The following is a 13854-nucleotide window of genomic DNA, read 5'->3' on the forward strand; positions in this document are numbered from 1 at the left end:
GAAGATATGAACTTTGTATATGAATGGAATGACTACCTCGACCAATGCGCAGCAGGTCTAATGAAAATTATCACAAACAAAAGAAAAACCCTTGCAAGTCACCACACTGACAGAATAGACGAAAAAATAAAAATACTACAGGATTTTACATCCCACCCAGAATTCTCAATTATAAATCACAATCTTACAAATAGAATATATCAGAATGAGCAAAACATTATAGCCAACAAAGCAAATAAACTCCAAAGAGATAGAGCAGACAAAGAGAAAAATAGATACAGACTACCCAAAAACAGAAATCCCCGCCCTTCTGAAGGAATACAAGATCCCACAACAATACCACCCAATTACAATACGCAGCCGAAAACAAATACACAAAACCAAAGAACTACATCAGCTTATACCACCAGAACCCGCTCTTTCACAAACAATCTGCACAAAAAACCTAGCAATCAGACACCCAAAATAACAACCAATAGCCAGACCGCAAGCAGGGATCTACGCTACACCTACACCAAGCCTGGATTACCCACCAGTACCAACATGATGAAAGAAACCACAACTATGTCACCTAACCTCCCCCCTTGGTCATACATACAGAGACCCAACTACAAGCAGAGATCCACGATACACATACACCAACCCACTAATGCTCACTGCTACCACTAGGACAGCACCATCACTACCATCTCCCCTACTGCCCACTCCGTTCCTAAGACAAGATATCAATACGCTGCCACTCAGTCACCAGTCATTTCAAACACTCAAGGATCCCCTAGAGTCCTCATCCAAACACCCTGAGACTAGCATCGACAATTGTCAAACCACCCTTATTACACCTGACACTACTGACACCCCCCCCCCCCAGATGAATTCCTAACAAAATTCAGAGCTCTAAGGACAAAATACCTCGAACACAGATCCAAGCATAGCTCACAACCTAGGACTAACCTCGACCTCACCAACACATCCCATACTCCATTACACCTGCCCGATGGAAAAAGTAACATCAACACCAGCCACGGCAATACAAAACAACCTAACGTCTCCTCCACCCTAGAAGAAACCAACCTTCTACTAGACACCTCAATCAGCAATATAACTGTACATGAGACATCACTGCACAACATCACGCACCCAGGCGGCCATACCATCATTGACAACACCATCCCAGGAGCTACCGCACTGGTTCCTTTTTTAGGCTCTGCCAGAATCCCACCTCCTACATACACAATGACCAACAACCAATCCCCAAAAAAATCCCCCCCAAAAAATACGCCATCTCTCATCACCCAGTATTACAAACCCAACCTGGGAAAAAGAAAATTAGAACACGAGGATGTAGGGGAGGCAAACAAAAAAGGGAAATCCTTCTAGACAAAATAGGATCAAACACAATCCAGCCAGAAGATAAAGAAACACCCCCCAAAAAAACAGCAACCACTGTGAAAATATTCAACCTCTCATCACACATCCTCTCTACATCCGAGAATATATTATTGCAGAAAGGTCTTTCTTTCTGTCCACACAACCCGGTGGACTCTTTCGAATTATATCTAGACATACAAAAATTCAGAAGAAACCTCACGATCAAAAGGCATTTCGAATCTATAAGCATAAAAAACAAAGATACCCCAACTCAAAACTCTGCAACCACCCACGAACCCTCACCGTATATACATCAGGAGGTACATCCAAAGTCCAATTTCTTCCCTCTACAAAGTCAGGGACACTTCATACCCACCTTTTTTGATTTAATATCAACAGATATAAAAAAGATGACAGCAAAAAAGAAAAAAAGACCTATAGACACAGAAAATCTAAATAAACAAGAAAAAACTGCATTGAAAAAATTGAAAGATAATAAGGATATCATAATTCGCCCAGCGGATAAGGGAGGAGGCATCGTCCTACAAAACTATAGGGACTATGAGGACGAGGCACAAAACATCCTAAAAGACCTAACCTACTATCAAACAGTCCAAGACAACCCTTTCCCATCCCTTAACAAAGAACTGATCAACCGAATCAAAAAGGCACACGAACAACACCTTATAAACAAAAAAGAAAAAAACTTTTTAACACCAAAATCACCATGCATTCCATACTTCTACCACCTCCCAAAAATTCACAAGAATCCTGACAAACCTCCAGGGAGACCAATTGTATCTAACACCAATTCAGCCACCAGCAACCTGTCTCACTATCTAGATCTATTCTTGCAACCATATGTCCGTTCACTTCCCAGCTATTTACATGACTCTTGCCAACTGATTCGAGAACTGAGCGAAATCCCATATAAAGATACTTATGCCTTGTTCACCATGGATGTCACTGCACTGTATTCCAATATACAACACAACTTAGGAATAAAATGCATAAACACAATACTATCTAATGACACAAAACTAAAACCACCGCAGGTAACCTTCCTCCTAGAAAGCCTAAGATTCATATTAGAAAATAATTTCTTCATTTATAACAAGACCACGTATCATCAATGCAGGGGGACCGCGATGGGGACGAAAGTGGCACCATCTTTCGCTAATCTGTTTATGGGCGAATTCGAAAAGAAATACATCATAAACACAGAAAAACCAAACAAAAACATCATATACTATAAAAGATATATAGACGACCTGTTCATCATCTGGGATGGGGATGAAGAGCAGGCCAAAAAATTCTGCTCACAGCTAAACGCCACGGACTGGGGAATTTCCTTTACCCCCAATTACAATAAAAAACAGATAGACTTTCTAGACATCACAATCACCAACATAGACAACCAGCTCATTACCAAGACATACTTCAAAACAGTGGACACAAACAGTTACATACATTTTACAAGCTTCCACCATAAAAAATGGCTACAGAATATCCCTTACAGCCAATATAAACGAATCCGACGCAACTGTACACAGAGAGACGACTTTATACTACAGGCCAAAATAATACAAAAAAGATTCAGTGATAAAGGATACCCAAAAAAACTAATAAAAGATGCATATGAGAAAACCACACAAATATCACAAAAGACTTGCCTGGAAAAAACAAATAAGAATGAACAAAAATCTGAAATGCATCTAAGCCTAATCAATCAATACAACACATCCAACAAAACCATCCGTTCAATACTAGCCAAACATTGGCATATCTTACAACAGGACCCCTACCTTGACAAATTTCTATCAAAACAACCAAGAATAATCTACAGAAGAGCCCCCACTATAAAAAACATGCTAGCTCCCAGCAAGCCAAAACAACATGAAAAAATCCCAGAAAGTGATAAACTAGCCCGAAAAGGCAGCTTCAAATGCGGAACAAAAACCTGTCTATGCTGTAAGGTTATTACACATAACCACACACAGTTTTCTTCAAATAAAAATGGGACCACGTTCACGATCAAACACCACATGACCTGCAAAACATGTTATGTGATATATCTCATTGAGTGTAAATGTGGCCTTCAGTACGTAGGACGTACGACCCAGCCCCTACATAACCGCGTAAATCAACATAGATATAACGGCTAGGGCAGTGCTAAAGCACGCCCATCAGAGCCGGTGACATCACCAAACACACTGCCGGGCGGAAGCTTCTGCCCGGCAGTGTGTTATTGTAAACAAAAGAGCCTTTGCCCTGCGCAATCTAGCGCATGGCAAGGGAGCGCATCTGGAATGCTAAAAAAAAAATCCTAACACAAATATACAAAATTTGTATATAAAATTGGTCCCAAACTACAAAAGTCCCTTGGAGCGCAGCAGGTCTGTAGTGAAGTAGGTTCCAATTCACACTCAGTCCTTTGTACAAAAAAAAAGACCGCACAGCTCAAACTCTTTCTATAGGAGCGTGGATGAATAAGGTGGGTGGATGGTATCTTTAGATGCACTCGATCATTGGATTTAAGGTTCCCTTCACATTCAGATCTCTCACCTCCTGGATGTCAAATTAGAGGACTGAACATAGTGAGGTACCGCAACACTTCATTAAACAATTTGTTTTATTATACTCACATAGATAAAAAGTATCATGCATATAAAAGTATAAAATGATGCTCAGAATCGCATGTCCGACCCGGGTTTCGCCTTCGCTTGCTTCGTCAGGGGCTGCTCTGAATACACTTGTTCTCCCCACCCTTTTATATTCAGATGAGCACTAATTAAATAGACCATTTAACCACCTCAGCCCCTATAGCTTAAACACCCTGAAAGACCAGGCATCTTTTTACACTTCTGACCTACACTACTTTCACCGTTTATTGCTCGGTCATGCAACTTACCACCCAAATGAATTTTACCTCCTTTTCTTCTCACTAATAGAGATTTCATTTGGTGGTATTTCATTGCTGCTGCCATTTTTACTTTTTTTGTTATTAATCAAAATTTAACGTTTTTTTTGCAAAAAAATGACATTTTTCACTTTCAGTTGTAAAATTTTGCAAAAAAAACAACATCCATATATACATTTTTCTCTAAATTTATTGTTCTACATGCCTTTGATAAAAAAAAAAAAATGTTTGGGTAAAAAAAAAAATGGTTTGGGTAAAAGTTATAGCGTTTACAAACTATGGTACAAAAATTTGAATTTCCGCTTTTTGAAGCAGCTCTGACTTTCTGAGCACCTGTCATGTTTCCTGAGGTTCTACAATGCCCAGACAGTACAAACACCCCACAAATGACCCCATTTCGGAAAGTAGACACCCTAAGTTATTCGCTAATGGGCATAGTGAGTTCATATAACTTTTTATTTTTTGTCACAAGTTAGCGGAAAATGATGATTTATTTTTTTTTTTTTTTTCTTACAAAGTCTCATATTCCACTAACTTGTGACAAAAAATAAAAAGTTCTATGAACTCACTATGCCCATCAGCGAATACCTTGGGGTGTCTTCTTTCCAAAATGGGGTCACTTATGGGGTAGCTATACTGCCCTGGCATTCTAGGGGCCCAAATGTGTGGTAAGGAATTTGAAATCAAATTCTGTAATAAATGGCCGGTGAAATCCGAAAGGTGCTCTTTGGAATGTGGGCCCCTTTGCCCACCTAGGCTGCAAAAAAGTGTCACACATGTGGTATCTCCGTACTCAGGAGAAGTTGGGGAATGTGTTTTGGGGTGTCATTTTACATATACCCATGCTGGGTGAGATAAATATCTTGGTCAAATGCCAACTTTGTATAAAAAAATGGGAAAAGTTGTCTTTTGCCAAGATATTTCTCTCACCCAGCATGGGTATATGTAAAATGACACCCCAAAACACATTCCCCAACTTCTCTTGAATACGGAGATACCACATGTGTGACACTTTTTTGCAGCCTAGGTGGGCAAAGGGGCCCATATTCCAAATAGCACCTTTCGGATTTCACTGGTCATTTTTTACAGAATTTGATTTCAAACTCCTTACCACACATTTGGGCCCCTAGAATGCCAGGGCAGTATAACTACCCCACAAGTGACCCCATTTTGGAAAGAAGACACCCCAAGGTATTCGCTGATGGGCATAGTGAGTTCATGGAAGTTTTTATTTTTTGTCACAAGTTAGTGGAATATGAGACTTTGTAAGAAAAAATAAAAATAAAAAAAATCATCATTTTCCACTAACTTGTGACAAAAAATAAAAAATTCTAGGAACTCGCCATGCCCCTCACGGAATACCTTGGGGTGTCTTCTTTCCAAAATGGGGTCACTTGTGGGGTAGTTATACTGCCCTGGCATTTTCCAGGGACCCTAATGTGTGGTAAGTAGGTAAATGACCTGTGAAATCCTAAAGGTGCTCTTTGGAATGTGGGCCCCTTTGCCCACCTAGGCTGCAAAAAAGTGTCACACATGTGGTATCGCCGTATTCAGGAGAAGTTGGGGAATGTGTTTTAGGGTGTCTTTTTACATATACTCATGCTGGGTGAGAGAAATATCTCGGCAAAAGACAACTTTTCCCATTTTTTTATACAAAGTTGGCATTTGACCAAGATATTTATCTCACCCAGCATGGGTATATGTAAAATTACACCCCAAAACACATTGCCCAACTTCTCCTGAGTACGGCGATACCACATGTGTGACACTTTTTTGCAGCCTAGGTGGGCAAAGGGGCCCACATTCCAAAGAGCACCTTTAGGATTTGGCATTTGACCAAGATATTTATCTCACCCAGCATGGGTATATGTAAAATGACACCCCAAAACACATTGCCCAACTTCTCCTGAGTACGGCGATACCACATGTGTGACACTTTTTTGCAGCCTAGATGCGCAAAGGGGCCCACATTCATTTTATGAGGGCATTTTTAGACATTTGGATCCCAGACTTCTTCTCACGCTTTAGGGCCCCTAGAATGCCAGGGCAGTATAAATACCCCACATGTGACTCCATTTTGGAAAGAAGACACCCCAAGGTATTCAATGAGGGGCATGGCGAGTTCATAGAATTTTTTTTTTTTTGGCACAAGTTAGCAAAAATTGATATATTATTTTTTTTTTCTCACAAAGTCTCCCTTTCCGCTAACTTGGGACAAAAATTTCAATCTTTCATGGACTCAATATGCCCCTCACGGAATACCTTGGGGTGTCTTCTTTCCGAAATGGGGTCACATGTGGGGTATTTATACTGCCCTGGCATTTTAGGGGCCCTAAAGCGTAAGAAGAAGTCTGGAATATAAATGTCTAAAACATTTTACGCATTTGGATTCCGTGAGGGGTATGGTGAGTTCATGTGAGATTTAATTTTTTGACACAAGTTAGTGGAATATGAGACTTTGTAAGAAAAAAATAATATATTTCTGCTAACTTGGGCCAAAAAAATTTCTGAATGGAGCCTTACGGGGGGGTGATCAGAGAGTCTATATGGGGTGATCACCACAGTCATTGATCACGCCCCTGTAAGGCTCCATTCAGACGTCTGTATGCGTTTTGCGGATCCGATCCATCTATCAGTGGATCCGTAAAAATCATGCGGACGTCTGAATGGAGCTTTACAGGGGTGTGATCAATGACAGGGGGGTAATCAATGACAGGGGGGTGATCAGGGAGTCTATATGGGGTGATCACCACAGTCATTGATCACGCCCCTGTAAGGCTCCATTCAGATGTCCGTATGCGTTTTGCGGATCCAATCCATCTATCAGTGGATCCGTAAAAATCATGCGGACGTCTGAATGGAGCTTTACAGGGGTGTGATCAATGACAGGGGGGTGATCAGGGAGTCTATATGGGGTGATCACTACAGTCATTGATCACGCCCCTGTAAGGCTCCATTCAGACGTCCGTATGCATTTTGCGGATCCGATCCATCTATCAGTGGATCCGTAAAAATCATGCGGACGTCTGAATGGAGCTTTACAGGGGTGTGATCAATGACAGGGGGGTGATCAGGGAGTCTATATGGGGTGATCACCACAGTCATTGATCACGCCCTTGTAAGGCTCCATTCAGACGTCCGTATGCGTTTTGCAGATCCGATCCATCTATCAGTGGATCCGTAAAAATCATGAGGACGTCTGAATGGAGCTTTACAGGGGGGTGATGAATGACAGGGGGGTAATCAATGACAGGGGGTGATCAGGGAGTCTATATGGGGTGATCAGGGGCTAATAAGGGGTTAATAAGTGACAGGGGGGGTGTAGTGTAGTGTGGTGCTTGGTGCTACATATTGATGAGCTATCTGTGTCCTCTGGTGGTCGATCCAAACAAAAGGGACCACCAGAGGACCAGGTAGCAGGTATATTAGACGCTGTTATCAAAACAGCGTCTAATATACCTGTTAGGGGTTCAAAAAATCACATCTCCAGCCTGCCAGCGAACGATCGCCGCTGGCAGGCTGGAGTCCACTCTCTTACCTTCCGTTCCTGTGAGCGCGCGCGCCTGTGTGCGCGCGTTCACAGGAAATCTTGCGTCTCGCGAGAGGACGCGCCGGCGCGTCCAGGCGGAATCAATCAACCACCTCCAGGACGCGTCGCTGCGTACGGCGGTCCGGAGGTGGTTAAACAATCCCAGAAGTGCAACTCCAAAAAACTCCATAAAATCGGCAATACAAACAAGTCTTCTATAAAATCATCCCCAAACATCACATTTTCTAATATAACAAATGGATTATTTTTCTTCTATCTCACAAGTTACATAGCGCAAAAAACACATTCCTCTTCTCCACCCCTATTCACATACAATTTTTGTAAAAGATCTTAACACCCCTTCAGACATATCTTGATATTAATGTCTCATCCAGCATGGAGGCAGGGCAGAGTGCTGGATGTAGTGTGCGATCACATTTGCATTTTCCGTTTGTATATGTATTTCGCCATAGTGATGTGCACCTACATACGGGTTGTGCTGACCCAATCCCCCACATTTTTTCTTTGTAGTATATATTAGAGGCGTGGCGATCTCCTTTGAGTCATGCACACCTGACCAGTCAATCAGTCCTGGAGGCTGGTTTTAAAGTCAGTATAAAACAGAGTCTGCTTATATAGAACCTACCAGTAGCCATTTGGCTCCAGGAGAAGTATATGGTGGGTTCAGCATGCATGTTGGTACTTGCATCCCTGGATCCGATGAAAGCTGTAATGGCACCGGACAGGGTTAAAAGCAGAGTGTGCTTGGCTTGCATGCTGACCTGCATTCCCTGGATTTTGTGTGGCTGTCATGGCCCATAAACAGGTAGGAACTAGTGTTAGGGACCACTCAAATGAGACGACCTTGACGCGGTGAGTGGCTTATTACGCTTTGGCCAAAATGTACACCAATGTCTCATCCAGCATGGAGGCAGGGCAGAGTGCTGGATGTAGTGTGCGATCACATTTGCATTTTCCGTTTGTATATGTATTTCGCCATAGTGATATGCACCTACATACGGGTTGTGCTGACCCAATCCCCCACATATCTTGATATTAGCTTGCAATACAAATAAAACCACATTCCTCTTCTCCAGCATTATTCACATAAAAAACACACACAATTTGCAATCATGTTGATGGAACCGTAGTTGTTTTGGGTGTCTTCCATCACCCCTTCAAATATGTCTTTATATCAAATTCTATATTTAACCCATCGGGTTGCAGTGTACCCGGACTGTAAATACATTCGACCTCTTTTTTATTTATTTATTATTATTTTAATTTTTTTTATTTATTCGATCAAAAAAATAAATAAAAAAGAGGTTGAATCGATTTACCGTCTGGGTACACTGCAACCCGATGGGTTAAATATAGAATTTGATATCAAGACATGTTTGAAGGGGTGATGGAAGACACGCAAAACAACTACGGTTCCATCAACATGATTGTAAATTATGTTTGTTTTTTATGTGAATAATGCTTAGACAAAACCTTGACATACCATATAAATTGCTATATATGGTCTATAAGGGAACACTTTAACATACTGTAGCTTGTTAACGTATGATTATACAGTATATTGTTTATATTGAAACACGGATCCATATGGGTAGTGAAGATTTACACTGTGTATCAAAGATTTTAATGCACATACTTTCCTTGGGAGCACAATTACATTAGCATATTCTATGTTCAGAATGCATAGTAAACAGGAATAAGTCATTGTACAAAGATAAGTAGTTCATGTGAAAAATAATATTGATTGATTCCTTTCCTTAATTCTCATCAGCAGAGTCTTTACTGTTTTTGTCTTCAAAAAAGGTTCTCGGGGAGGCTGAGTATTTCACATTTCTTTGCAAATTACATTGTTACAGTAGAAAGAAGCAAATGCATCTGGTGTAAACATTTCATACATAATTACGGTAATGTTCTAAGTAATTTCATTATATATTATGCATATCTTGTCTTGAATCTGTTAAAATAATATTTGAAAGATGTTACATTAATTTGAAATCCACAGTTCTTATTGCCTTAGGCTACGGCTTTCACACTAGCGTTTAAGTTTTCCAGTATTGAGTTTCCTTATAGGGTCTCAATTCCGGAAAAAAAACCTTCAGTTTTGTCCCCATTCATGTCAATGGGGACAAAACTGAACGGAATGCTCCAAAAAGCATTCTGTTCCGTTTAGTTGCGTTCCCAGACCTTAGAGAAAACTGTAATATGTTGTAGTTTGCTTTCCGTCCTCTGATGCGGAGCATGACCCCCAATGCAAGTCAATGGGGATGAATCCATTTTCTTTGCAACAATCAAAAAACGGATCCGTCCTCCATTGAGTTTAAATGGAGTTAATGACGGATCCGTCTTGGCAATGTTAAGGATAATACAACCGCATCCGTTCATAACGGATGCAGATGGTTGTATTATTAGTAATGTAAGCATTTTTGCTTAACCCTGCCGGATCCAGCAAAAATGCTAGTGTGAAAGTAGCCTTATTTAACTGGATAAAGACAAGGTCTCTGTAAATTAACTGTCTTAAAGGGTTTCTGTCACAAGAAATAACCCTATTAAACTAGCTAACATTAGCGATGTGCTAATGTCAGCTGAACCTAACTAGCCTATTCCTACTTTTATATATGCCCCCGTTACTCCAGAAAAATAACTTTTATAATATGCTAATTAGCCTCTAGGAACAGGGGGGGGGGGGGCGTTGCCCCTGCTCCTAAAGGCTCCATTCGTCCACCTCTGTCCACGCCCTGCTACACTAGATTGACAGGGCCAGGCAGCGTTCACCTCAGGAGTAATCTGAGTGGGAAAAGCAGTAACTGATACTGATGATGATGATGATGACAAGGACACTGTACTATACAGTCAGGTCCATAAATATTGGGATATCGACACAATTCTAAAATTTTTGGCTCTATATACCACCACAATGGATTTGAAATTAAACAAACAAGATGTCCTTTAACTGCAGACTGTCAGCTTTAATTTGAGGATATTTACATCCAAATCAGGTGAATGGTGTAGGAATTACAACAGTTTGCATATGTGCCTCCTACTTGTTAAGGGACCAAAAGTAATGGGACAATTGGCTTCTCAGCTGTTCCATGGGCAGGTGTGTGTTATTCCCTCATTATCCCAATTACAATGAGCAGATAAAAGGTCCAGAGTTCATTTCAAGCATGCTATTTGCATTTGGAATCTGTTGCTATCAACTCTCAAGATGAGATCCAAAGAGCTGTCACTATCAGTGAAGCAAGCCATCATTAGGCTAAAAAAAAAAAAACAAACCCATCAGAGAGATAGCAAAAAACATTAGGCATGGCGAAAACAACTTTGGAACATTCTTAAAAAGAAGGAACGCACCGGTGAGCTCAGCAAAACCAAAAGACCTGGAAGACCACAGAAAACAACTATGAAGAATTCTTTCCGTAGTGAAGAAAACACCCTTCACAACAGTTGGCCAGATCAAGAACATTCTCCAGGAGGTAGGTGTATGTGTGTCAAAGTCAACAATCAAGAGAAGACTTCACCAGAGTGAATACAGAAGGTTCACCACAAGATGTAAACCATTGGTGAGCCTCAAAAACAGGAACAGGATTACAGTTTGCCAAACGGCATCTAAAAAAGCCTTCACAGTTCTGGAACAACATCCTATGGACAGATGAGACCAAGATCAACTTGTACCAGAGTGATGGCAAGAGAAGAGTATGGAGAAGGAAAGGAACTGCTCATGATCCTAAGCATACCACCTCATCAGTGAAGCATGGTGGTGGTAGTGTCATGGCGTGGGCATGCATGGCTGCCAATGGAACTTGTTCTCTTGTATTTATTGATGATGTGACTGCTGACAAAAGCAGCAGGATGAATTCTGAAGTGTTTCGGGCAATATTATCTGCTCATATTCAGCCAAATGCTTCAGAACTCATTGGACGACGCATAACAGTGCAGATGGACAATGACCCAAAGCTTACTGCAAAAGCAACCAAAGAGTTTTTTAAGGGAAAGAAGTGGAATGTTAAGCAATGCCCAAGTCAATCACCTGACCTGAATCCGATTGAGCATGCATTTCACTTGCTCAAGACAAAACTGAAGGGAAAATGCCCCAAGAACAAGCAGCAACTGAAGACAGTTGCAGTAGAGGCCTGGCAGAGCATCACCAGGGATGAAACCCAGCGTCTGGTGATGTCTATTCCTTTCAGACTTCAGTCTGTAATTGACTGCAAAGGATTTGCAACCAAGTATTAAAAAGTGAAAGTTTGATTTATGATTATTATTATGTCCCATTACTTTCGGTCACTTAACAAGTGGGAGGCACATATGCAAACTGTTGTAATTCCTACACCGTTCATCTGATTTGGATGTAAATACCCTCAAATTAAAGCTGACAGTCTGCAGTTAAAGCATATTTTGTTCTTTTCATTTCAAATCCATTGTAGTGGTGTATAGAGCCAAAAATGTTAGAATTGTGTTGATGTCCCAATATTTATGGATCTGACTGTATTCTCAGTGCACTGCTGCAGTGATTTCTGGTCAAAGCGTTTAGGGTTGTATTTCAGTACAACAAGACAAATATATTCTCAGTGCATTTCTGCAGTTAATTATGGTGAAAGCGTTTAGTGGACTATATCAGTACAAAATTAATTTCCGTTTAATTTGTTTAGTTCAGCTACAAGTATGTCAGGCAGAGAAGTGCCAGGCCATGCACAGAGGAGTGGCAGAGGCCTGAATGTTTCTCGCACAAGCAGAGGTTGCAGCAGAGTAAGGGGTTGTGGCAGCAGGAGTAGCAGCGAGAGGCATGAGCTCCCGGTGTCACCCAGCGGTCGTGTCTTGAACAGCAACCCAGCGGTTCTTGATTGGTTAGCTCGGTCATCAACGTCATCCCAAGTGACATCAGACACCCCCAGCCAACAGTCGGTGAATTCATCAGACACAACCCTTAGTTGGCATGGCCCGGGAGCACGCCCTGTGCCCTCACCAGTCCTCAACCTGACTCTGGCCAATTCTGTGCCCTCACCGCGAGAAGTACTACATGCTGTGGGCTCAGCTCCACTTTTCACTGAGGAAGAGCTACTAGAGGACAGTCAGCAGCTCCTGCCCAGCCAAGATCGGGAGGAGACATCCTCCTCTAGGCAGGCAAGTAGTGATGAGGAGAGTGGCACGGGAGCTTGGGTTGCGAGCGGTCAGGCTCCTGACCCAGAGACCGTTGAGGAGGACATCAGTGATGTGCAAACACTACTCGATGATGATGAAGACGATCACACTTGGAAGCCGGGTGAAGAAGGGGCCTAGTCATCATCAGGAGAAGAGGGTGGCAGCTTGCCCGTGAGGCAGCAGCGGAGCCAGCAAGTCACTAGCATGGCCCGGAGTCAGCAGGGTGGTAGCAGTGGGAGGTCATATGCCAAACGGGCATGGCAGCCTACCTGCCTGGAAAGGAGTGATGCACGGGATCATGGAAGCAGCGGCAGTAGAAGTCAGCCAGTGAGTAGTGTTAGGGGGAAAATCAGGTACTCGGCGGGGTGGCAGTTTTTTGTGAAGCCGCCAGAGGAGGTCAACATGGCCATATGTAGAATATGTGGGCAGAAGGTGAAGCGTGGGCAGGGTGCCAATGTTGGCACCATGGCCCTGCTTCAACATATGCAGCGTCACCATAAAGTGGCCTGGAAGAACCGTGGCTCTGATGTGGTGGTCCAGCCTTCCGCAGCTATCGCTACACCACCCAGTGGCGCACACCTAGTTTCAGCCAGTCAAGGCTCCACCACCTCAGCCAAAGGTAGCTGTCTGTCAATCCTATCTTCTGCTGGTCCAGATGCTCCTGCTACTACTCCTCGTCAGTCATTCCATCAGCATTCAATTACCAAAGTGATTCCCAAGAGACAGCAGTATGTGTGCACGCATCCAACGGCACACAAGCTGAACATGCTCCTGTCCAAGTTGCTGGTGCTGCAGTCCCTCCCTTTCCAAGTCATCGAGTCTGCACCTTTCAGAGAACTGATGGCTTGTGCCGAGCCGAGGTGGAGAGTCCCAAACCATC

This window comes from Bufo bufo, chromosome 6 (assembly GCF_905171765.1).
Source record: "Bufo bufo chromosome 6, aBufBuf1.1, whole genome shotgun sequence".
In the NCBI taxonomy this organism is placed as follows: Eukaryota; Metazoa; Chordata; class Amphibia; order Anura; family Bufonidae; genus Bufo; species Bufo bufo.